Below are 27,861 nucleotides of genomic sequence, written 5' to 3'. Positions count from 1 at the left end.
GAGAGAGAGAGAGAGAGAGAGAAAGATTAATAGTGTACCTAGGAACACTGAGGTAGAACTTGTCACATCAAAATACAAAACTTTCAAAACAGTACATTTTATTTGACATTAGACAACATTCCCCAAATTGTCTCAGTTGTGACATGTAGATGGCTTTAGACTGTTTTTGTGGTCATCCATGCTGAGCAAGATTTTTCAATCTTCGAAATACTCAAAGCTCAAAAATTCTGCATTTCACATCAGTTCACAAGTCCAAATATATCTTCCCATTTATCAAGTATTTGGCAGAGATTCCCCTTTAGGTAGAAAGGTAGAGACGAAGCCATTTTCTTTAAGAATGGATTTGTTCACAATTTCACTTATGCCATAAAAATCAGATGACAGCATGTTCTTATTCTTATCAGTAGCGGTTGTCTTAGGATGCCAGAAACTGTGAAAGGAAGGCTTTTAGTTACTTTCTCCTTTCCAATTTCCAATAAGGTACTCCCCGACCCCAATCTGAAAACAGGAGTGTTACAGAATCCAGCTGATACCACATATTAAAAGCCAAACGTTAGTATTTAGTTGACATTTAGTCCAAAATTTTTCTCAAAAACGTATAGAAGAGAGTGGAGACAAACTACTGTGTCTTCATCTCAACAATGACCAGTTATTGGAATTGCATTAAACTAAAAAAAGCAATCCCTTAGTTAGATTTGGAGGTAGTAATGCTCTTAAAACCAATCCAAAACACAAGCAGGCTGCCCTTAGAAACTGGTTTGACCTTCTCTTTCACTCTTCCTCCTAATCCCACCCTCTGTGAGTGATTTAAAAATAGAAAAGGTCAAACCCAGTTGGGCCCTGGATTGAGGATTTTTTTTTTATTGTTTACCTCCAGTTTTTGCCAATTACTTCCAATTTCTATTATTTTTAAAATTTAAACATGGTAAAATTAAGCTATTTTTAGTCACTGACATAATTCCACTATAAGAGATCCTTTCTTGACATGTTTTGATGGTGAGATTTTTAAAGGTTAAGTTGAAAAGCTGTTGCAAGAGAAATCATGTCTCTCCCATTATGTTATGTACCATCTGAAGATTGTTCTTCAAAGAGATCTATTTAGGCAGTGTATATTCATCAGAATGTAAAATAAAGAATTAAAAGCAGATAAAACTGATAAATGCGTTTCAAAACCAACTGTGGCTTGAGTAGGAGTGTTTCCCCAAGGCTGGTACCAATGAGACTGGGGTTTGGAAATTAGTTGTCATCCCTCCTTCTGCCCAGCAGTGGTCACAGCCATTTTTCCTGAGAGATGGGCCGGGAAAAATAAATTGTCTGCTCTAAGGAAACTTCCTCACACTTAAAGAGCTAGCTCAGTAGAAAACCCTGCTTATTGTAGTGGCCAGAGTGGTAAAAGAACAGGAATTAAAACCCACAACATTATTAAGGGACTAAGCCATGCCCCTAATCAGAAAACAAGCCAAAAGGAAAGTTTTAGAAGTTCTCTAGGAAAGCATTCACTTTCCATGTCTCTGGGGCAAACTGGGAACATAGCAAAAAGCCTTATGCAATAGGCACTAAAATGTACTTGTAGAATGCGTAAGTCAAGAAATGAACAGCAGGGGCGCCTGGGTGGCACAGCAGTTAAGCGTCTGCCTTCGGCTCAGGGCGTGATCCCGGCGTTACGGGATCGAGCCCCACATCAGGCTCCTCCACTATGAGCCTGCTTCTTTCTCTCCCGCTCCCCCTGCTTGTGTTCCCTCTCTCACTGGCTGTCTCTATCTCTGTCAAATAAATAAATAAAATCTTTAAAAAAAAAAAAAGAAATGAACAGTAACTTCTTATATTCTAGTCTCCAAGCTAATAAAAAAGCAAGTTTCTTTCAGTCATGATCTTTTTTGTTTTCTGTCTAGCAATTAGCAGAATACCTTGATACAGACACTTCCATTTAAGGTAGAATTTCATTCCATTTTTTTGTTTTGTTTTATTGCATCTCCAAGGTAAACTAAGTGCATTTTACACCAGATCTGTTCCAATTTAACATCATCTTCAATGTTAGTACGAATGAATAGAAAGCCTTCTCTTATTCCCACTCTACGAAACATGCTGAAGAGAAGATGGTCACTTGTTCTCAGTGTCTTAATATCACAGCTGCTCAATAATGTTTTTTCAACTAATAAAAGAACGCTTATTAAATTTGTTCTTGTGTTTCCACCATAAACTAGAGAGATTAAATTACATTTTGCTCTAGGACTTTTAAATTCTCAGCATTTGAGAACAGTACTTTATTCAGGGTAAATAAATTTTTATAAATTTTTACAAAATATGGAAAACAGAAAAAAAATCTGTTGCTCAAGTGGCTTCCTGACTCTAAGCCAGGACAATGAGCAAGTATTTTTAAAACCAGTTATTTCATCTCATCTTAAATCATTCATCTATAATAAAAACAGAGTATTAAAGTAATGAATTAAAGGACAAGCCCTAAGCGCCCTTGTATCAGGCTTCAAACTAGTCAATGAGCAAGTGACACTGGGACTTTCTAGAACCAGGAATAATGTCTTCATTTAATATTAAAAGAACCATGCCTTTTCTATTTTTTTAATCTCCAAGGCATGTAAATGTGCGTTTTCTGGACCAGACCCACTCAACTAATTTATCTAGCATAATACCTTCCAGAGAATGGGCACTCAAATATTTGCTCAAAACTCAATGGTATTTTCTTATCTTCATCTATAATCTGTATTCTAATGCCCTTTAGACATGGCCCATTTCACTTCTCTTAGGACCTAGAATGATGTATTCCACATAAAAGATGTTCTATTTATCAAATGAATCTAAAAGCAAACAAGAGCCATTTATTTTTACTCTTTTAATGACTCAAGCCAGGCCAGGGTGGATCAAATTCACCTCCACCTTCAGCATTCAGCATTTTAAAGACTGATAGAGAACTCTAACACCTTGATTCTTAAAAATATTTGCCATCTCTTCAGCCAGGCCAGGGAGCAAGTACACCTCTGATTCGGATTTTATATTTCCACAGAGGTCAGCATTTAGCATACTGCCTGGCAGAATTTCATTTTCCCCCACGTTTTTATTAAATAAGCTTTGCAGTGCTTAAGTAACTTTTAGTCTGGATCTTCCTTATTTCCTTCAATGAACACCGCATAAGGATAAAATCATTTTCATATCCTAGGGCATGCACAGTTCAGAGCCTCATAGAAAGTAGCCAGTAATCATTCATTAAGCCAAGTTATTTCCTTAAATTTGCACAGACTTCTGATAATGAATTTTTGCATCCCCACTTGCTATCTCTGGGGATAAAAGAGCGTAAATAATCAATGTTCGCTCAGCAGATATTGTTTTTACATGTATGGCAGCGTAAAACTTATAAACTGATTTTATACATTATCTGCTGTTACCCAGGACACAATAAAGATGGTTTAGCTTCACATCCCCAATGCCTAGCAAGGAGATTGGCATATAAGAGACAATTATTATCCAGTTTTACATTTATCAGATATTTAATCCTTTATATATTATATTCAGAGTGTTCAACAGTGATATAATTTGATATAATGATATAATATAATGACTGTGATATAATTTTATAAGCCTGGTACTCAGCAGCAAATTAGAAAATAAGTAGTTACATTTACATGGTGCTTTAGAGTTCCCAAAATACTACACATGTATTGCCTTATTCTCAGCTATAAGCACAATGAAATGATAAGTCTGTGTATCTCTTTAGTGCCTATAATAGTGAGTTTACCTAGTGAGCAACTGATGATATTCATTCATTCAACAAGTATTTAAACCCTCAGTTTGTATAACTATTTATACTACCTTCACCATAGTGGATGTCAAGCACACAATGAGAATGTTGTAGAGAAAATGCCTACCTCACAGAAAGTTTTATTCACACAGAAAACAGCTAATATATTTATATAGCACTTTAGAAAGTGCAAGGGCAATCTCAATCATTACATTTTCCTGTCACCTGGGAAAATATACTGGTGATCATCTAATTTGACATGACCAGTAAAGTCTTGATTAAAACAAGCAATAGCTAATTCCTTACATCTAAATAGTTTAGGACATAATCCTCCCTCTTATTACATGGGAGAATTATCTTAGATTTCACAGTACCCAAACAGTACATGGCCCATAAAAGGCAATTAATATTCATCCATTCATAAACATGTAACCCCCTGGTATCTATATAGTACTCTAGTTTATAAGGCACTTTAATACGCACCTTATCATCTGAAATTTTTAATTCCATAACGAGAACATGTCTTTTCCCATTGACATTTGTAGCACCTAGTATGGTATCCGGCACATTTTAAGTGCTCACAATAGCTTAATCCCCTGTGTTTGCAGTATATTTTATGGTTTCAAAGCAGTTTCCATGTGTTTGCTTCTCTGCTACCTGGAATACTGTATTTTTACTTAAAATTACCAGAGCAGCAGAAACACGATAGCCACAAATACAGGAGTTATTCATTTATCAAACAATTGTTAATATCTGCATAATATTAAATACTTTTGACAATGTACTTTATTCAGGCTCCTTTTCATCTTTGTATCTACAGTGTCTAGTACAGCAGAATGTAGATAATATGTAATCAATATTCATTCATCAACTCTGAAACTCATAAACCTTTAAGTGCTTTATAGTTTACAAAGCACATTCACTTATTTTTCTTCAAGTCACCTGGATGTGATCATAAATAAATACTGCATCCTTAGTGCACAGGGACAGGTACGCAGAAATAATATAATTCAGCACACAGTCCCTGGTATTTACATCAGGGGTGATAACTATGGCCCCCAGACCAAATTTACTCAGTTCACAAGCTAAGAATAGTTTTTCCTTTTTAAAGGGTTGTAAAAGAAAAAAATATGTCAGAGACCACACGGCCCACAAAACCTAAAATATTTACCATCTGACCCTTTATGGAAAGGGCGTGATGACTCCTAAGTCACATAATTCCTCACTATTGACAGTGCACTTTAAATGTTAGCTGTGCATGGCTGCCAATATACTATTAATGAGAATGCCTTGTTTTTTCTGTGCTTTACAGTGCTTTCACATATATTCTGTTATTTAAATTATCTTCCCACGTGGTAAGGGGGAAAAATCAAGGAAAGGATTAATCCTGCTAAATATTCCCAAGTTTTCTCACCTTTAAGCCTAGAGGTGGGTATTAAACCCAGGAGCAGTGTTGTCACAATCTACCAAATTATTAGGCCACTACTATAAGCAGGGAGTTCAAACTGTCTCCTTGGGGCCTCACTCCATCCCAGGCCCAATCATTTCATTGTAACCATCACTAGGAATCCCAAACCCCAAGAATCCTGCTCACCCAAGCTCAAAGAAGAAGGTGTTGCAGGCTGGTGCTTCTCAACAGGCTGGTACATCTGGGTATTTCTTGTCTAATTCTTCTCACTGGCCTGGAACATCTCTTCACATTTCCTCTAGATAGCCTGGCACTTTTTCCCCCCAACAGCCTGATGCTTGCCTTTGCTCATCAGGCTAGAGCTTCTAAAGAAAAGGGAGGACTGATATATAATGTTACCTATATGTGTCTCTCAAGGAGTGGAGGTGAAGAGAAATGGAAATTTAAAAAATAAACACTTAATAAATGGATTAAAACCGTGATAAAAATTGGCTTAAGACTGGCCCAAGCATAATACTGTCAACCTAAAGATACGTTTCTTAAAGTAATAGCAACATCAAAAAGGGCTCCTCAAAAGAAGTGGGCTTAAATAAAAACATAAGAAGTGGAAAGGGAGAACTGAACATATCCAAGGGTAGGGAGGATGGCAAGAGAAAAAAGCTGGGGTTTAGTGTTCTCATCTTTGGTCTTGGGGCTTCTATCCTTCCTGGATTCTGTGTCATGGGCTTCCAGCTTCCCATCTAATTTAGTCTTAAGACACCTTTCTCTCTTCAGCCTTCCGTCCACCTAGACAGGCAGGAGTCCTGGGTCTTTATGCGTGTCTGGGGCCTTCCATCCTTGGATCTTAGATGCCTACAGTCTCCCACTGTGGGTCTTTGGACTTCTATCTAACTCAAGATTTCAACTTTCCATCCAACTCAGTCAGGTCTTCTATCCAACAGGGGCCACCTTTTTATATCATAGCTGTCACGGCTTTGATGGTCTCAAGCCTGAGGATTCCATCTATCTTGAAACACAGGTTTTCCATGTTTGCCTTCAGGTCTCAAGTCTCAAATCATCTGTCTTTTACTTTGGGCCCTCTATTCATTATGGGCCTTCCACCTTCTGTCCATCATAGGTCTTGGATCATCTCACAGGGTGTCCTGGCATAATGAACAGCTCTGCAATGCTTATTTTGATAGCTGGCGCTCTGTACCTATTGGGAAGGGGTTAAGAAACCCCTCTGTCACAAACACACACACATGACCACACAGATGCACAAAAATATGCAAGGAGAGAGGACTGCAGAAAGTCAAAGAGGGGGAACACAGACACATAAAAAAGCTGAAATACTCAAAGGTAAGCAGAAGGGGAAAAGCAGAGAAGAAACAAGAGAACAGAGATGAATGCTGAAAATGGAAGATCACAAAGAACAGAGGTGAATGTTGAGACAGAAAACCACAATGAACAAAGAGACACTTAGCAGGAAAAAAAGAGAGAGAAAACGGCCCAACAGAGGCAGAAAAAACATATAGAAAAGAGAAATGTGAGATATTGAGTAGAAAAAGCAGAAGGGAATCCAGAATGAGAAAAAAGTGAAATGTCAAACCAACAAGAAGGGGAAGGGAAGACGAACAATCAGAGTTCACACAACAGTAAAAGAAGAGAGGTATAGGCAGAACAAGAAATGAACAAAAAGCACACAGCATGTGACACAGAGACACAAAGGGAAGAACACTGAAAGAAGAGCCAGATCTGGGAGAGCAAAGAGAATCAGTAACAAAATGAAGAAAAAACTAGAAAGACATCTAAGACAAGGCACAGACCACTCTTAGGAACAAAAAGCAAAATGAGACAAAGATACACAGAGAAGAAACTAGCAAGAGAATCATGGATGGCTAAGACACACTTTAGATAGAGAAAGACAATCAAAGAGATTCAAGAAAGAAATAGACAAGCAAAGAAATACACACTTATGAGTGAAAGAGACAAGCAAAGGCAGACATTCAGAGGAAGAGGGTAAGAAGTAAAGACAAGATACAGTAATGGGCACAAAAGGCATATGAGAAGCGTCACAAAAAAGGACAACAAAAGAAAACCAAAAAGTGCATTAATAATTACAATAAGTTATTATTAGTACCAATACTATTTATATTACTAACAATAATAATTATTGTAACAACAACCACCAACAACATAGAGGTTTTCTATTAATAAACTTTTACCTTACAAATTTCTTACATAGAACCAAAACATGCCAATTCTGCCTGCCACTAGATGGTATTAGTGGTCACCTGTATTGTGTCAAATGAGCTTATAAAACTTCTTGGGTTACCTTTTACTTACCACGGGCCAAACACTGTACTAAACACTTACATGATTTCATTTAACCGTCACCTACAAGTCTAACCAAAAACTCGAGACTGACAAAGGCCATACACCTAATGGGTGGCAGAAGATTTAAACACAGAATGTGTACTCTTTAATATTCTGCTTCAACTGTTTACAAGGATTTCCAATAGAGCCAAACAAGATGCCACAGATGTATGAATATTATAATAAAGGGCCCTTACAGAGCACCTAGTCAATCCCCTCAGTTTATATCTTTACTTTTTCCCATTCCTTAAAAAATTTCATTTTCACATGCTTCACAACTATAATGGCAGCTTCATGGACTGGGCTTCCTTTAACACTAAATCTTAACTGCAGACTGATTCTTTCACAAGAGAAGGTGAGAAAGAGCCACCCTTTCAGCAAAACAAAAACAAAAACAAAAAACCCAAACAACTCTTTTTGTTTTAGGCTTCTACAGTTTAGGCCTCTACGAGTGGCAAAGCATTTATACAGTGAAGATAAAGAAGAGACAAGGTGAGACTCAATTACTGGGACACAACTGGTATGCAGACAGTAAAATCTTTGAATTGCTTCAGTGAACCCAGCTGGTAATACAGGTTACTGGTTATCCTCAGATCTCACACTGGGTACCCCCTCCATGTTAGACCATCATGCCTCATCCTACACAAACCTACAACAAACAGCTATGAGCTCTAAAGTGACCCTCACAGGATTACACCAACAACAACTTACTGCATTCCGCTGTTCTAAAATGCTAGCATGCCAGGCATGTTGATCTTCCTTTGTTATGTATGTTCCACTTTCTTGTGCTCTGCACTGCTTTTAGGAGACAGTGATTTGGCAGATAAGAAGGGAACAATCAGGAGCTATAAAAAATGAGAGAAAACCATGTAAATGCCATATAGAAGTATTAACTGAGTACTGTGCAAGAGTTATAGGAAGATTCAAATTAATGAGCTATAGAAACTATCCGTACAAAGCTTAGAAACATATAAAGTTGAAGTTTTTAAGTCCTTAGAGATAAAACTAATACAAGTTCTTTGTTCAGAAGAATAGGAAACTATGGCAAACACAGGAAAATGTCTTGCCTAATAACACTCAGTGAGTCACTGGAAACACCATCCATCACACTCAGTCTTTTGGTGAAATAATCTCTACAAAATCTGTATAATCGGGGTTTACTACTCACTGAATGGTTACCTCCATCTCCCAACCTGCATCCCCCTAATCAGCTTCTCTTATCACCAACCTAGAATATACAAGGTCCTGGTTCTTTAGATCTTACCTGACAACAGAAACTTTGTGCTATTTCTGGTCAGGTTCCATTAATCAGCAAGGACAGCATTAAAAGATACAACTCCTATTTATCTTCTCAAACAGCTTGTTTTGTGTTTTATCCCAAAGACATCCTAAGCCATCTTGAAGTATGGAAATGATTGTCAAAATTCCCCAACAAGGCCTCAAGACTGACTTTGGGGACCAGAGGGTCCAAAATGATGATCTGCCCATGATCAATGTCACAGATGTGGCAGTTGTTGCCCATGTTCTCCTAAAAGAAAGAACAATTTAACTGTAAGTCTCTACCACACACTAGTCCCACCCTAAACATCCTAACTCATGCAGACTGCTACTCTCTTCACATCATTTTCACCCATTTCACACCCAGTTACTTCCCAGGTTAGTTAGGAAGCTATTTTTACCAAAGCAGACACGGTTGATAATGATGGAAACAATCTCAGTGGAAAGTTATGTGCAACATAAAACAAGATCAAAATTAATAGCTATTAATTATGCTTTTAGAGACAACTTACACACCTCTGATGGGTGGTGGTTGTTTTGAGACTTCATCTTCCTCCCTGGGCCCAGGGAAGAATCTTGATAGAACTCCTGGCCTAGGGTTGTTGCCCAGTGGTAGTGAGCTTTTCCCCTGGAGGATCCTCATGCCCCATCTCCACCTAGGGATCGTCAAAGGGAACGGGTCACTAACACCGCAGAGCAACAAGCCTATTCCTCTGAGGAAGATCTGGAAAAGAGATCAAAGAAAAATAAGTTACTGAAATGCAGAACACTGGGAAAGTCTGTCCCAAATTAGCAACTAGTAGTTAAATTAAACCATATCTACCCTTTTCTTCAGATGGATTGAGGGGTGAAGATTGAGGGGTAAAGATTTAGTGCTCTATATCCTAGCTATGAGGCTAGCAACATGCAAATTCTTTTCATTCCAGCTCCATTCCTTGCACCTCTCCTCATCTCCAAGAGCAATTTAGAGCTGAATCATTACCAAACTTCCCATACTCTGCTTTATTCTTCAGTCTCCACTGATGAGCATTTCTCTAGAGTGTATTATTAATATCCTGGTATTTTCATCATAAAATATAGTGGGGTTCAAGAAATCAAGGAGTTGAAAATAGTAGAAATACAGTTCTCTCAACCAAGTTAGCCATCAAGTTACTTAGAAAAGCTCCCATGTGATCTGACCCTATGGGTTAAGAATTCTTCATGTATTGCATGGTGCACTGGGTGTTATACGCAAGTAATGAATCATGGAACTTTACATCAAAAACTTGGGATATACTGTATGGTGACTAACATAACATAAAAAAATTATTATTAAAAAAAGAATTCTTCACATTGCCTCAGGCTTCTTTTATAAAGCACATTTTAAGAACTGAGTGACCTACCTCAATCAGAGTGCCTCTCATTCTAGTTTTATAGCATACCCCTCTTTTAACTTGTATGTCAAGCAGTAAGTTGCCAGAGCATTGCCAAGGTAAACAAAACTGTTTTCTATTCAATCCACATGGTATTTCTTGAACAGCTTATATAAATGGGGCACCACCAGAGTCTCAGGATATTCAGAGAAATCAAGAATGGTTACAGGCATATAAAACACCAGCTACTACAACAGCTAAGCAAATCTACGCAAAAGGAAAAACGAGACACAGAAAGCTAGGAAACCAGTAAATTGCTTACGCAGACCCATGGGTCTCTGTTTTTCTACCTTTCAACAAATTTATGATTCTTCAAATTAAAAAACCCTCAACTTTATTTTTTTTTTAAGAGAGAGAGAGTGCACAAACAGGGGGAGGGGGGCGGGGCGGGAAGGGACAGAGGGAGAGGAGAGAGACAATCTTCAGCAAACTCCACGCCCAGTGTGGAGCCCAATGCAGGGCTCGATCATTCTCACGACCCTGAGATCATGATCTGAACCAAAACCAAGAGTCGGAGGCTTAAGCAACTGAGCCACCCATGTGCCTCAACCCTCAACTTTTTAAAACAAGGAAATGACAGTGACAATAGAATTGGGCCTGCCAAAACAGGGCTATGACACATACTGAGTTGGTACTATGCATCAACGAATCTTCAACACTTAACTACCAGTCTGCCGAAGGAAGGTGGAAATAATTTCAAGGGCGACTTATCAGAAGGTATAGGTTTGTTCAATCTTTCCTGCTAAGTATCTTTGAGATGTGAACGGAAGTAACTTATTGTCTTGTGTCTCTCATTCTTTATGAAATGAGGATTAAATATGCTTGCCCTTACAGACCTCACTGGAGCCTAACTCTGAGGGATAAATGAAATAATAGGCCAAACTCATCTGTAATGTTAAAATATATATGTATATGCAAAAAAAAAAAAAACCACCACTGTAGGAATTGATAAAAACTGGCTCATGTTCTTTTTTAAAAAGTAGAGGTGCAGGAAGTTAAAGTCCATAAAGTTAAAGACAGAATTCCCACAATGATGAGCTCCCCAAACTACCTTTTTTTTTTCCAGGTGGCCTGAAAGCCATCATTTTAAAGATTATTTGGAGCTTATCCATATTCTCAAAAAGAAAGATATGCTGAATGTGAAGCTGCTTACAGCTACTTGCAGTCCTCAGGTTTCACATACTCTGAATGTCCTTGAGAAGAAAGACAGGGCTCATGAGGATAACAGAACTGCTGAGAAATCCTCAACAACAAAAAACTAGGAAGCATTAACCTGAAGAATGAGATATAGGCATCTCCTATCCCTCCTCTTTAGCTTATCTGGTCTCCCTAAGGTCTTATAAGAGCAAGCACTAGCAGTATCACAGAAGGATTAGGCAAGTGCAGAAAAATGAAACGAAAATATGGGTCAAACCAATACCCACCTTAAGGGCTAAACAAATCTGTGGCCTAAAGGTCATCCTTTTGCTGAAAATACAAGATGCAAGGTAGCAGACCAACTACTACTACTACCTTAAAATACAACTGCCTTGACCTTTTTTTACTAATTTGCTAGTCAACTTTACCATAGGACAGCGGCTTACTGAAGCAGGTCTAAGCCAGGGTTGCAATCCTGAAAGCACTTTGTACAGTATGGAAAGCACCAGGTATGGTTTCCAGATTCCTAATCAGGAATTCCCGTATTATAAGGACCTTTATATCAATATCAAACAAGTTCTAACAGTAGTATATGAAAAATCACTTATTCAACTCTACTCTCTAGACAAGATGTCCAGTGAAACCAAACCAGTGTTCTATGATGTTCTCAATATGAGAACATCAAAATCTCTTAACAACATCCTTCACCACTGCTATCTAATTTAAGATTAGATACTTTATCCCCAAATATGGGCTTCCAAGTTAAATATGGCAGTTCACACATATTTATACATATTTATTCTGCCCCTTCCTCAAACCCCATTAATGACAGTAAACGGACACTCCATGTACAAGCAAATTTACCCAAAGAATTTTTAAATTAATGGATTGAAGTACAAATTCATTTATACACACCCTAGTTAAGATACCTAAAAGGAAATGACTATTCCAGTCTCCCCAGATCTTTGAGCCACTCTGAACCATATTTACTGAGTATGGCTGCTTTAGATCAAAGCCTTCTAGTTTTGTGTGTTGCTATAGTGATGAAATACTCAAGAAGATTCCCTTTCCCTTAAAGGGAATCTAAGGCCAGAGAAAGTGGTCACATTTTGGAACTGGTACAGAACCATATATAAGGGTTCCATATTCACTGACAAGAATTTTGAGACTCCTGATCTGTCATCTCATAGTTCAACAAAATGTCAACATACTTTAGACATAAAAACCAAGTGGCATAGCTGGCCAGCCAGTTCAAGTACTCCAACACTAGCCAAGTCACAGAAGCATCACAGCTAAAAAAAAAAAAAAGGGTATTAATGATCATGGAATCAGACATTTTCATTCTCTACGTAAGGAAACTGGGAGCCCTGAAGATGAGACTCCATCAACATTATACAACTAGTAAGTAGGTGGCCAAGTGGTACTTAAACACATGCCGTCTCTCAATTCAGGTTTTTTGCCTCTGGGATATGGGCAAGGACACTCAGGGGTATAGGAAGTTTCTATAAAATTTTTTACCATATTTATATTTCACCATAAAAACCAGTCTAGATCATCTAGAGGACTACCTTATAATGGAGAATTCCAGTGCCAGATTGGCAGCAAGTGGTACGACTTTTGTTGCCTGGAGCTCAAAGAACAGAGGAAAACAATATATAAATGCGGTTTGTACCAAATGAAAAAAAAATAGCATTGGTATGTGCTATAACAAGATCTTGCAGCAGCTTGAAAAAAGTAATTTGGGTAAGGGCATTAACAAAGCACATGAGAGAGGAGACATGCCATGCTGCAAAGAAGCAATATGATAACAGTACCATTTACCCATTTTAGTAGCCATTTATTTACTATGATTCTGTACATTTGCTGTGTTTTACAGTTTTATTGTAGATGTAAGCAGAAAGACTTTATTTTTATTTTGTTCGTACCCTTGGCTTAAAAATTATTTCCATGAACTCGAAGAGACATAAGAATTTTTTTAAGGAAAAGTTTAATCAAAATTACAAAAAAAAGTTTAATCAAATTGAGGCAAAATGGTAATTGTAGAATCTAAGAGGTGAGCATGCTGGTGTTCACCGAACACATTTTTCATCTTTTCTGAAGATGTTCATAATAAATTTTGGAGGGCAAAAAGGAAAAATTTGAGATGACAGCTCCCTACCGTCAAACTTGTTACACAGACTTCAGAAAGTATCTCAAATATTTAAAATAAAATATTAAAATTGTGCCCAACACAAATTTATAGTATTTGGTTACCACTCTATATGCAATACTTGCAACATTAATCAGAACACTTTAAAATTAGCATACATTAGCCTGAATAAAATCAAATAAAATTAAAATGTTAACAATCACATTTGGATTACATATTGCCAAGAAATAAATCTACTCTTTGAGTCTTATATAGGTACTTCGGACAACTAGCTGGAGATCACTAAATGGATTTTCCCCACCTCACATAGAACAGGTCTTTCTCCTTCCGCCCCCCACCACCAGTGTTCTCAAGGTATTGTAACTATCAGGAAAAAAAAAAACCTGAGAAAATAAATGCATAACCAAGGAACAGACTACCTAACTGTATCAGAGTTATTTAATCTGACAATGAGGTGCAAAATGTGGAAATTGGGATAGATCCTAGTTCTTAACAAAGGCTTGTTTCTGATAAGTTTTAAAACTAAGAGAAACATTTAGCATTTTTAGTTTTTAGTTTCAGGAACTTCTAGTCATTTTTAGTTTCAGGAACTTTTAATCAACCTATAGCTAAACTCTCCCTAAACTCAACCATAGAGACAACTGTCAATGTTCTCACCTACCCTAACATGAACATAAAAAAATCTCCCAACCAAGCCAGGTTGTTGGGAGTGGGAAGTAACAGATAAGCAGAGGAGACTATAATGATTCACGGGTAATAGATCAGAGTTGGAAACATCTGTACAAATCCATGTTTAGCTTAAAATAGATATAGATTATTACATATACAAATATAAATAAATACATGCATGTGAGTCAATATGCATGTGTATATCTCCTCATTCTGATCAACTCAGAATGTGCTGCAGCAATGATACCCCAGTAGCAATGAGCACACAGAACACCCACATCTTGATTTCTAATACTGTTCTCCAACAGAAAGAATCAGGACTCCTTGAAGAAATGGTAGATCCTACGACTAGGATAAGAAACATACAAATGAGCCCAGAGCATCCTGGTAGTGCCAGAAAGTAAGAAAGTGCTCAAACAAAAAACCGAAACCCACAAGGATGGGGTTATGTCCAACGAGCTAACTGAAAGAACTCCCAAAGGCCAAAGTTAGAACAACCTGAACAAAAATTAGTAGTAATATATTCTTATGTAGACACTCAACCATCAAAAAGGTGGAACATAACTCCCCATTCTTTTTTTTTAAAGATTTTATTTATTTATTTGACAGAGAGAGAGAGAGAGACAGCGAGAGAGGGAACACAAGCAGGGGGAGTGGGAGAGAAAGAAGCAGGCTCCCAGCGGAGCAGGGAGCCCGATATGGGGCTGGATGCCAGGACTCTGGGATCACGCCCTGAGCCAAAGGCAGACACTTAACTACTGAGCCACCCAGGTGGCCCAATAACTCCCCATTCTTTAAGTACATAGTAGCTGCCCTTCAAAAACAGTACGGGAAGGGAAAAAAAATAATTTTTTAAAAAGATTTTATTTATTTATTTGACAGAGAGGACAGCCAGCGAGAGAGGGAACACAAGCAGGGGGAGTGGGAGAGGAAGAAGCAGGCTCCTAGCAGAGGAGCCTGATGTGGGGCTCGATCCCAGAACGCTGGGATCACGCCCTGAGCCGAAGGCAGACGCTTAACGACTGCGCCACCCAGGCGCCCTGGGAAAAAAATAATTTTAAATGTTATGTGGAGAAACTTGGCAAACAGTACCTTAGCCAAGTGATAACAGTCAACATCATAAGTGATATGTCACGTTGATAGTATGTACTCGAGAAAGAAGAATGGCAGTATACTGCTATGGTCTTCTTCCCAAAAACTCAAGCGTGGTCTAGTCATGAGAAGAACATCAGACAAATCCCAATAGAGGGACATTCTACGGAATACTTGACCATTAGTCCTCAAAATTGTCAAGGCCATCAAAAACAAGGAAAGTCTGAGAAACTATCATAAGTAGGAAGAGCCTAAGGAAGACATGACTACTAGACACAAGGTGGTATCTTGGATGGGGTCTTGGAACATAAGAAGAGCATTAGAGAAAAACTGAGGAAATGTAAATAAAGTATGGACTTTAGTTATTAAGAATGCATCAGTGTTAGTTCACTAATTGTGACAAATGTATCATAGTACTATAAAATGTTAATAATAAGGTAAAATGGGTATGGGGTATACAGGAACTCTCTCTGTACTATTTTCAAAACCATTCTGTAATACTCCAAAATAAGAAAGGTTTTTTTTCTTTTAAATTTGCCAACTAGATGCTGAAGGCTTAAAAATTGCAGGGTTTTTTTTAAAGCAAACAAAATGGAACCCGAGAACTGGTAATTCTGTTTTCCAGATTTTACTACAGTAGGTACGATCACTGTTGGCAAATCGGGCCTAAAGACCTGCCTTTTCTTTTCGGTTTATAGGGATTTAATTATAGTCAGTTTTAAAGTTGAAACATATGAGGCCCAAATATCATGAACCCATAATATCAAAAAGCTATTAAAATTAGCAGCTTAAACTCTTGTTCTTGTTCATCAACAGATCATATGGAAGGATCTACTCAATCCATTATATAAAATGAAGGCAGTAGTTATTGCAGTTTTCAGTCAAGGGAGACATGTAAGGCTAGAAAACTCTAATGATCATAAGAAACTGCATACCAATTACATTATAAAATGGCAAGCACACTACCAAATATAAAATATAGTATGCCAAAAGTTTTCAAAGCTATGGATTAAAGCAACCTAGATATTTTATGAGACCCAGTAACATAAAAACACAGTATGCCAAAGGTTTTCAAAGCTATAGATAAGGTAACCTTTATAATGAAACCCAGTAATGTACACTGATCTCCCAGCCATATCCCTATTTTGAAACTGTTAACAAGCATTCAATTACATATTTTATGCATAAGAAGGTACTGGGTCTGCTGCATAGCTTCTAATATTTCTGTGGAAACTAGAAGAATAGCATTCTAGTTGGTCAAACAAAATAATTCTTTAAGTCTACCCATCATCTAAGAAATCTAGCATGGATAAAATTTAAATTTTGTGTCAATCTCTCACCCTAACATGAAGAAATCAAAAGCTCATTTCCAATTTAGTCATCAAAATAGTAAAGGAAAGAGTTCTTCATCAAATTCATTTGTACAGGGTGCACAAGGAGCCTAACATTCCATGACTCAGTGCTCTAATTTGGAGAGGTCAAGGAAGATCAAGGAAAGCCTAAATCGCCAATAAAAATAGCCAACTCAATGCCATCAATACAATGACATGTAACTGTGCACGGCCATTTAAGTTTAACTTGTTAAATTCAGTGGATCAGCTAAGTCTCAAACAAATACTTGAGATCCAACCTGAGTTGGATTTTGAGGGATACAAGTGTTGACTGCTATTTGTCTATAGCCAAAACTATGGAAGTGAGAAAATCAAGTTTTCATCCAATCCAATCTGTAAGACTTCACACAGAAAAAGGCATTAGCTCTGTTTAATCACACAAATCGTACTCTTCACCATCCAAACTTATAAGGTTTGGGGGACCAGTTAGCTCAGTTCAGGTATCAGTTTTCTTCTTTCTTTAAGCTGGTAATAAATTCTCCCAGGATGCTTTCACAAATAAGAATATTTCAGGAGCCACCACAGATCAACTTTTAAAATTCTTCACTTAAGTCAAAAACTCCCATGCAGGTATACATTTGCTAACCAGGGCCCAGATATCCTGAAAAATTATGAATGCTTAATCATAGCAGCCCTAGGTTTTATGATTTTCCACAATTTAGGGAGGTGGTTAGAGAAATGTATAGATAAGTTACAGAAAGACAGGTAGAAAAACTAAAGGGGGATATGGGAAAAGATGCACAAAACCAGGGTCAGAAAACTTCCTCCAATCCTGTATATCAAGGTTCTATAAGGAAGAAAGTCAGAAATGAACACACAATAACCACTTAGAGAAATGCCAAAAAAACCAAAAACAAAACGAAACAAAACAAAAAACAAAACTTAAGTGCCTTCAATTTTCCAAATGACAAAATGTCATTTTCAGGGATTGAGATATTCAGTTCAAGTCTCTGTCTTAATCCATCAGCCATCCCTAGACACTGAAGTTCAGATGGATGGTGATTTGACCCAAGGTTAGAGTCAGAACCAAAGGCTAGGTGTTCTTATTGCCAGTTCAGAACTTTTTCCTAATTTTGCCAGCATCTCATTCCTTCTGCCCCCAAACCCGTGAAAAAAACAGTGATTCACTCTAGGGGTTCCTGGGTGGCACAGTCAGGTTAAGCATCTGACTCTTGGTTTCAGCTCAGGTGGTGATCTCATGGTGGTGGGATAGAGCCCCACACTCTATGCTCAGAGTGGAGTCGGCTTGAGTTTCTCTCTCCTTCTCCCTTTGCCCCTCCCTCCTCACATTCTCTCTCTCTCCGCCCCTCCCCTTTCTCTCTGGAATAAGTAAATCTTTTTTAAAAAGTGATTCACTCTAGAAAATATGTGCTTCATTAAAATGCATTTACAAAAAGTAAGAAATACTGGCGTACTGTCTGTAAACCCTCACCTTACATATCCCCTGAGTAAACTGACCAAGGTGTTCCCTAGTCACACTTTTCATTTCCCCCTTGCAATCACTTTGCTTAGTAGGTATGTTTCCACCACTCTTCTTCCTCTGTGCCCCACAGAACTTCCCAATATTTTTTATGGTACACATCAAATTGCCCAACACCATAATGATTTGTTCATTTTGGCAGCCTCCTTAACAAGAATCATGTCTTCGGTTTCATTATTTATTCCAGTGTGTGACCCAATAAAGTTTGCTGAGTTAACACAAGGATTATCTCAATTTTGAAGATGCCCACATTTCCAGGGTATCCCATTTTACAAATTCTAGAGACTTTATTTCAAGCAATTAATTGAAATACAACTCTAAGATTCACCTTTGGATGTTGTCTAATGCAGGCTTCAATCCACTTAAAGTTGATCCATCCTTCCTCTTGACTGGGGGTACAGAACCAGCTCAGAATTCATCCCTTTAAAACAAATTTCAATAAAGTTATACTTGTATATTAATACAGAATAATTTGATTAGTAACAATAAAAGATCTCATAAGCATAGACCAGTGTTTCTCAAATTGGGGTGATAAGAACCCTGGGGGTTTGTGGATATATCTTCATGGATCCTTAAATCCTACATAAATTATATAAAACATTGTATATCTTTAATAAAGATATCTTAAAACTGGAAAACATGTTTACATTTCAAATAACTTTAAGTCAGTGTTCCTCAAAACATATTCTTTAGGATCTCAAAAAATTTTGTTCCTTTAAAAGGCATTTTATCCTGACAAATTACTTAAGTTTGAGAAACAATGGCATAGACCACATTTCCAAGAAGGCTCAGGACCATTTATATACTACCCCCAATCAGTTAGACTGGGGGACGTCTTCAGGCATTGGTGGGAAACGAGCCATGAGGAAATATGGATGTGAATTAAAATGGGCAGTAAGCGATGCCCACTCAACGTGGTTCTTCTTGCTCCTGCCAGGATGCGTGGATGGGCACAAAAAAAGTCTCAAATTTGATATTAATATATTTTTCAGCGGGACCTCTGTGTTTTACATCAGGGAGACTAAGCTTTTTGGCTTACCAATGTATCTGCTGAAAAAGGTGAAGGGGAAAGGACACAATTATCTTCATAAAGTGGGCAATGTCATAGTTTTCTTATAAAACTTACACTTCTCCATTGCCTTCTTGCCAAACAGGTTCCACAAATATCTCAAACTAAAAAGGCATCACTACTTTCATGTTTCGTGGCAGAGATAGAATAAAAAGGTACGAAACGCCAACATATCATATTTAGATCCCCAATCCCTGAACCTTGAAAAGCTCAAGCTTATAATGAGATTTAACAATGAACTTCCCAGCCTTGGCATATAGCCAAACACAACAGCTAGGCCTTATATCTTTAATCACTTTTCATACTTCCAAAAGAAGTAAAAACCAAATTACATTAAAATAAACCAACTGGACTACACATATGGCTGCAATATTAATCATATCCTGGACCAAAGAGAAAAAGTAAACCCACCTCCAAGTTTATCCAACTAACTTCAAACCCTAGTGGGCTCCCTTTTTAAAACTCCGTAATTTATAATTCACACAATGCAGCACTTGATTATCATTTCCTAAAGGTATTTCAAGTGTGCTTATTATTAGCTCCTCGGCAATACATCACAGGAATGAGGTTATATAGGACCACATCATTTCTACCCCTCACTTCAGGGTAACCTAGCATAGGGCAGGGTATACAATATTTCTGTTGGTTAACTCATATAGTGATAAATATATATGCATATATAAATGCAGATGAGGTAGGAACACGGAAAGAGACTTACAGGACCCTCTGACTTTTCTACAGGTAGCATTTAAGAGAAAGAAAAAGAACAGGGAAAAGATTACTTAACAGCTACAAAGTAGTACTTACAGTATTCTAAAGAGCCAGAGACTCTTCTTACAGCTGTCCAAGGAACTAGTAGTGCATACTGCACCCTGAGCTGGGCCGTTCTTTTGACATCCTTGTCAGAGGAATAGTATCCTTTTTCAGTGATTACAAAGAACTGCTGCTGTGATGCCTAGTTATTTGCTTCAGCAGTTCCATGTTAGACACTTCTCTGCCACACCCTGCACACTAGAGGCTAGGATATTATTCATTTTACCAGGAAGCTATCTCACTGATGAAATTTATGTCCAGAAGAATGATTAGATCTTGGCTTATTTTTCCTTTAATATAAAACGGGGAAATTGGTCCCATAATTTCCCATCATTTCCGTGTAGTGCTTCAGGCTACTTTAAATTAGCAGAATTAAACAGGGTGCATTTCGTTTATGGAACAGATTAATCAAGTAAGGTGAACTATGGTTTTCAAAAGTGCCTCAGCATATGTTCTCTCAGTTCATTCGTTTACAGCAATCTTCTTGAAATAAGTAGGGGGTAGTTGATGATCCAAGATGAAGAAATTTAAGGATTAGAAAGTTTAGGTAGTTTTTCTAAAAGTGAATGGTGGTAAAGCCCGAATAAAGAATGGTCTTAAAATGGTGGTAGAGCCCAAAGATATCTGTCTTAGAATTCCACTCTAGAACTCTTGGGAATACTAAAATAGCAAGATTCACAGTGGTCTATCCACAGACCCACCACCCATAGTAAAATGAGAGACACTGGTCATCAGGTACATGGTATAAACGGGTTTTGGGATTTCAAAAATTAATTGACCAGGTTTACAATTCCATCTTGCAAACAGCATTTTTTTTTTATTGTATCCTGGCAACCGGCACTGTACAAAGCAATAAAGAGGGAAGAGAGATTCTTGGCCAGGCAATCTGCTCTGGAAGGAAGAATGCACAGATGGTGCTAACCTTTCTTCCTGGGGAGACAATTTTCAACTGATACTTATATTGAAAATCCATAATAAAGGGTGGCAATCCAGCTTTCTAAGACTGACTTGCCTTGAGCATTTTGCTCAGTAAAGCAGTAACAGAGGTGGGCAGGGATGGTTCCTGTCCCAGAATGTGACAACTGGAACTGGATCATTAACAAATGCGGAAAAAGGAGTGAAGGCCCATCCAGCTAATTCAGGTCTGCTTTTGGTAGTCAACACTGCACACAACATCAAAGTGGTAGGAAAATTTGGGGCTGATGAGCTGAAAAATGGGACAATCAGTACTGTGTTAATAACACAGAAGGGACTCTGGGTGTCAGCAATGCAATGCAAGGAAGTGGAGGGGTCCATGTCTGATGGGTGGAACTAAGAAAAGTGCAACTGAGGCATTATAGCCGTATAAAGTGGGCAAGGCAATGACATCAGGGATTGTTAATGTTTTAAGTCCAAGAGAAAGGGCCTTGCCCAGTCAACATTCCCCAGCAATAATGCAAAAGGGGCGGGGGGTGGGGCAACCTTATTTAATGGCTGAATACATGAACACCTGAAACTGTGACAAAGGTCCACAGGAAGGGTCAGAGGGTGAGCACAGGGTGGGAAGAGGGAGGATAAGGGGAAGACCATGACTACTTGGAATTTTATACATAGGAGCAATACAAAAGGAGAGGGAGTATGGGTTGCTATTGGATGGACAAGTTCACAGCATACTGCAATGTTTATATTTAATTATGTCATGCAAAATTGGGGCGGGATTATTTGCCTAACAAGGCTGGGAGTGTTTGCCTAACAAGGCCAGGGAGGAAAAACTCATTGCTAATTGCCATTGTGCCCAATTAACAGTCCCAGGAGAAGTTTTGTGTGGTCAGCAACCCCTATAGTAATGCAAAGGAGATTTAAGGGAATGTTATCCTAAATCTAACAGAAGGGAACATAGATAATTGCTCATTGACAGTCCAAGAAAGGGGCCTTAGTCCGTACCCCTGATGTATACAAATGGGGTACACAGGTCCCATCATTGCCAGTGGTGCACATTAATTGTCCAAGAGCTGAGGTCATGATAGCAGTCCTCAGCAGCAATCCAAAGGCAGTGGTAGGGGCATAGAGCATCCTTTCACACTGCACAGATCCACAAACAAATGCAAGTATGTATATTAATAATCTCGAGAAGAGCTCATTTATGGTTAAAATGCCCCTGGTGCACAAAGAGGGTTTGAGGGGATGCAGTCCTAGTCCAACAGAACAGATGGACAACTGCAATTATACACATTAAAGTCCAAAAGAAAGGTCATTAGGTAAATAGCATCTCCCTACTCCAAAGCGAAGAGGGTGCAGGGGTTCTAGTATAAGGCATGCTTAGCAAACTGCATTTTACACATGAACTTTCCAAGTCAAAGAGTCTTAAATAGTGGACCCTACCTGCTAAACATGCTTAGGAAGTAGGAGGGGTCCTTACAGTACACAAAACAGGAAAAAATGCAATTGCACATATAACAGTCCAAAAGAGGGCCTTAGTTCATCAGCACACTCTGCTGTATTGCAAGGGAAGGTGATGGTGTAGGACTTTAGTCTACTGAGGACAACAGACAATTTCAATTATGAATGTTAGCGGTTTGCCAGAAGGGAATTTGGGAGAAAAGAGTATCCCCTGCAGCAGTGCAAAGGAGGTACAATAGTTCTGGAAGTGACAGGGTTGTAGAAAACTACAATTCTGCACATTAACCATCCAAATGTAAGTGTCTTAGCAGTGGGCACCACCTACTGGAAGGCTTAGAAGTAGGGGTGGTGGTGTCTCCTCAGCTAGTGCATAAGAACCTGGACAAATGAAATTATGCACATTAACAGGACAAGTTAGGGGTCAGCAACCCTGGTATACTGCAATGACATACAACAGGGTAGGATGAACTAAGCTGCAATTATGTACTTTAATGCCCAAGGGATATGGTATGGTTAATTAAAACCATGTACCTTGTACAAATATAAGGATCTTAAAGTAATGGGCACTCCCTGCTAAAAGGTTAAGGGAGTGGAGAGAGGGGTGTCTTTATTTAGTGTACAGGAACATGTACAAATGCAATTACGCATAATCACAAGCCATAAAAAAAAGGCCTTAGTGATCAGTACCCCCGCGGTACTACAAAAGAGGTCTGAGAGGGTAGTACCTTATTCAAATGGGATGAGCCATGTGCAGTTATGCACATTAGTATCCATGGTGCATGGCTGTGGTCAATTACAATTGTGTTCCTTGACTACTCAAGTGTAACAACCTTGTAGAGGGGGCACTCCCTGCATAATAAACAACAGACAGAGGGAGTGGGAAGAGGTGTTCTTCTCTATTTCACAGGAACCCAGACAAATACAATCATGCCTCTTAACAGGCCAAGAAATGGGACCTTATGGGTCAGAATTCCCTGTAGTACTTCAAAGGCAGTGTAAAAAGGAAGAATCCTAATTTGTCATTATGCACATTAACAGTTCGAGAAAGGGGCCTTTAATTGACAGTATCCCATACAGTAAGGCTTAGAGGTTCTGAAAAGAGTCAGGGAGACCCAGGTTAACTCAAAGGACAGTGGACAACTGAAACTACACACATCCACAGTCCCAAGAGAAAGGCTTTAACGTGGTCAGTCACCTCTGTTTCGGTTAAGTGCAAAGTCCTGAACTAAAAGGCACAGTTGTGGACAACTGAGTGTGTACAAAACAATGAAGGTTGTGCGTATTAACTGCATTAGTGAGTAAAATCTTGAGTAATAGGCACCTCCTGCTGGATATAAATAATATGGGGAGGATCCTTACCTGGTGTACAGGTATAAGAGCAAATGTTAAGTATGCACATTAACAGTCCAAGAGAGTGTATTTTGGCTAGTCAGAAGCCCCTGCAATAATGTATATGGGGCAAGGAAATGAGATCTTATACGACCATAAGGGAGCACGGACTGCTATAATTATGCACATTTAAACCACACAGGAGAAGCAGTCATAGTTGGTCAGCACCCCTGACACAGAGAAGGTGTGATGGGGATGGGATCCTAGTGCAATTTGGCACATTAACCGTCCAACAGAAAGACTGTAGGTGGTCAGTACCCCCTAGTATAATACTAAGAAGTAAGGATATTAGCTTATCAACAGGACACATGTACATTAAAAGTCCCAAGAAAAGAACTTTGAGATACAAGCATCCCCTGGTGTAATACAAAGAAGGTGGGAAATTAAAGAGAAGGACCATAAACATAGAATTCTGCACACAAATAGTCCCAGAAAAAAAGTAACTGAGGTAATTATTCAAAGAGAGCACAGGGGACTTAAATGAAAGACACAGTGCGGTCAATTACCATAGTTCACTTTATCCTAATACAAAAGTCTTAAATAAAGTGCATCCACTGCTGAATACACGGGAAATTAGTGAAATCTTATCTACTACAGAGAAAAAGGAACAAATACAATTATGCACATTAACAATGCAAAAAAAGGGGGGCCTTAGTTTTCAGCAACCCCCTACTATAACGCTAACAGGGTGTGAGTGAATGGGATACACCTTAATAGTCCCAAGTACTTTCTGAGGCAATGTAAAAGGAGTGAGAGGGCATGGGATCCTAGACTAACAAAAGGGACCACGACTGCATTTAAGCACATTCACAGTCGCAAGTACCCTCCGCTATAATGCAAAGATAGCAGGAGGGCATGGAAAAATATACTAACAAAGGGAACCACTGCTAAAATTAAGCACTGTATCCTTCCCAAATACACTCCCAGATAATGTAAAGGGAGTAGGTGGGCATGGGAGCCTATAAATCAGAAGGTACCACAGCTGCGAGCATGTGACAGGCCCAAGTACTCTCTGCCGTAATGCAAAGAGAGTTGGAGGTGTAGGATCCTAAACGAACAGAAGGGAACACAGCTGCAATTAAGCACCTTTCAGTAACAAATCTGCTCCCAGGTAAGATAAAGGGAGGAGGTGGTCATGAGCCAGCAAAATGGACCACACCTGTACTTAACTTAAGCACATTTACAGTCACAAATACCACCTGCCGTAATGCAGCAAAGGGAGTTAGAGGGCATCGGATCCTAGACTAACAGAGGGCATCACAGGCACAAATGAGCACTTTAATGGTCCCCCAAATCCTCCCAGGTAATGTAAAGGGAGTGAAAGGGGATGGGATCCTAAACCAACAAAAGTGACTACACCAGCAATTAAGTATTTTAACAGCCCCAAGTACCCACTGCTATAATGCAAAAGAGTAGGAGGGAATGGGAAACTAGACACACGAAAGGGACCACAGCTCCAACTGAGCATTTAAACAGTTCCAAATACATCCCAAGGTAGTGCCAAGTGAGCTGGAGGACATGGGATCCCAGGTTAACAAAAGAGACCAGGGCTGCAATTAAGCCCATTAAAAGTCCCAAATATTCTCTGCTGTTAATGGACGGAGAGTTAGAGGGCATGGGATGCTAGACTAACAGAAGGGACACAGCTGCAGCACATTACAGTCCCAAATCTGTTCCTAGGTAATGCAAGGGGAGTTGGAAGGGACTGGAAACTAGACTAAGAGAAGGGACTACAACTGTAATTAAGCATGTTAACATTCCCAAATCTGCTCCCAGTAATGTAAAGGGAGAAGGGAATGAGATCCTAGACTAACAAATGGGACCACACCTGCAATTAAGTACTTAACAGTCCCAAGTACCATCTGTTGTAATGCAAAGAGAATAGGAGGGCATGGGAAACTATACTAACAAAAATTGGTCAATTTAGTTGTGTGGTGCCTTCTAACAGTCCCAAAAATCCTCCCAGATAATGTAAACAGAGTAGGAGAAGATGGGATCCCAGGAATTAGAGAAAGTACAACAGCAGCAATTAACAATCCCAAGGACCCTCTTGTTGTAATGTAAATTGCATAGAAGGACATGGAAAACTATACTAATAGAAGAGACAACAGCTGCAATTAAGCAATTTAACGATCCCAAATACACTCCCAGGTAACACAAAGGCAGTTGGAGGGCTTATACTATAGTAACAGAAGGAACCACCGCTACAGTTAAGCCTTTTTTATTATTATTATTATGTTAGGTTAGTCACCATACAGTACATCATTAATTTTTGATGTGGTGTTCCATGAGTCATTGTTTGCTTATAACACCCAGTGCTCCATGCAATACGGCCCTCCTTAGTACCCATGACTGGGTACAGTTAAGCCTGTTAACAGGCCAATGCCCTATGCTGTAATACAAAGAGAGTTGGAGAACACTGGGATCCTATAACAACAGAAGGGACCACAGGTGCAATTAAGTACTTTTTAGTCCCAAATACTACCAGGTAATACAAAGGTGTAGGAGGAGATGGGATCCTAGACTACTGGAAGGGACCACAGCTAAAATTAAACATATTAATAGTCCCAAGTAGTCCCTGCTGTGTGCAGGAGTTGGAACACATGGGACCCCAGACTAACAAAAGGGACCACAGTGGCAAATGAGCACATTAATAGTCCCAAATCCACTTCCAGGTAATACAAAGTGAGTAGGAAGGGATAGGGATCCTAGACTAAGAAAAGGGAGCACAGCTGCAACTAAGCACTTTCACAGTCCCAAAGACAATCCCAGCGAATACAAAGGAAGTTAAAGGATGTGAGATCCTAGACTAACAGAAGGGACCATAGCTGCAATCAAACACCTTAAAGGTCTCAAGTACCCTCTGCTGTGATGCAAAGTAGGAGGGCATGGGAAGCTAGATTAACGGAAGGGACTGTAACTGCAATTAAGCACATGAACAGTCCCAAATGCCCCGCCATGTAATGTAAAGGGAGTAGAAGGGGAATGGGATCCTAGACTGACAGAAGGCACCACAGCTACTTTTAAGGACCTTTAGGTGCCAACTACCCTCTGCTGTAATGCATAGGAATCCAACAGTAACATAAGGGACAAAGCTTCATTTAAGCATATAAGAGACTCATACAATATGTATGATGCAAAAGGAGTTAGGTGGGGATAGGATTCTACCTTAACATAAGGGACCATAGCTGCATTTAAGCACAATTAACAGTCTCATGTAAACTCTGTAATGCAATGGATGGGATCCTAGACAAACTAAAGGGACTCTGGTGGCAATTAACAGTCTCAAGTACCCTCTGCAGTACTGCAAAGGAAGTAGGAGGGGATGGGATCCTAGACTAACAGAAGGCACCACAGCTGCCTTTGAGGACCTTGAAGATCCCAACTACCCTCTGCCATAATGCATAGAGTTGAAGCGGATTCATTTAAGCACATTAACAGTCCCATATACGCTCCATGATAATGCAAAGGGAGTAGGTAGGGATGGGATCCTAGTCTAAAAGAAGGGACCATAGCTGCATTAGAGCACATTAACAGTCCCTCACACCCTCAATGGTAATGCAAACCCTGTAAGAGGGGATGGGATCCTAGACAAACAGAAGGGACTATAGCAGCAATCAAGCACATTAACAGTCCCAAGTATCCTCTGCGGTAATGCAAAATAGGAGAGGATGGAAACATAAACAGAAGGCTACACAGCTGCCTTTAAGCACCTTAAAGGTCTCAAGTACCCTCTATGTAATGCAAAGGAAGTTAAGTGGGAATGGGATCCTAGACTAACAGAAGGCACCATAGCTGCCTTTGAGGACCTTGAAGATCCCAACCACCCTCTGCTGTAATACACAGGGAGTTAGAGAGGATGAAATCCCTACACTAACATATGGGCTGTAGCTGCATTTAAGCAACATTAACAGTCCCATGTACCCTCCATGATAATGCAAAGAGAATAGGTGGGGATGGAATCCTAGTCTAACAGAAGGGACCATAAGTACATTTAAGCACATTAACAGTTCCTCGCACCACTGGTGTTTAATGCAAACCCTGTAGGAAGGGATGGGATCCTGGACAAATAGGACTACAGTGGCAAGT

The 27,861-nt window shown here is 39.1% G+C and overlaps 1 long non-coding RNA gene across 4 annotated transcripts; it reads right to left on the bottom strand.

Annotated features, from left to right (window-relative positions):
- Positions 1-81: 81 nt before the first annotated feature.
- Positions 82-26,810, bottom strand: LOC103674172. Of its 4 annotated transcripts, none has more exons than XR_571555.2 (8): positions 19,999-26,810; positions 18,451-18,543; positions 12,553-12,633; positions 9,309-9,516; positions 8,779-9,042; positions 8,226-8,359; positions 5,346-7,110; positions 82-430 (listed from the first exon to the last, which is right to left on the bottom strand). It is a non-coding gene; the product is annotated as an uncharacterized LOC103674172 (long non-coding RNA). The 4 variants fall into 4 exon arrangements; XR_571559.2 differs by having other exon boundaries at positions 5,346-7,046; XR_571558.2 differs by lacking the exon at positions 8,779-9,042.
- Between the last annotated feature and the right edge of the window lie 1,051 nt (positions 26,811-27,861).

This window comes from Ursus maritimus, assembly GCF_017311325.1.
Source record: "Ursus maritimus isolate PB19 chromosome X unlocalized genomic scaffold, ASM1731132v1 scaffold_X1, whole genome shotgun sequence".
Taxonomy (NCBI): domain Eukaryota; kingdom Metazoa; phylum Chordata; class Mammalia; order Carnivora; family Ursidae; genus Ursus; species Ursus maritimus.
This window is presented reverse-complemented; position numbering and strand designations above follow the sequence as displayed.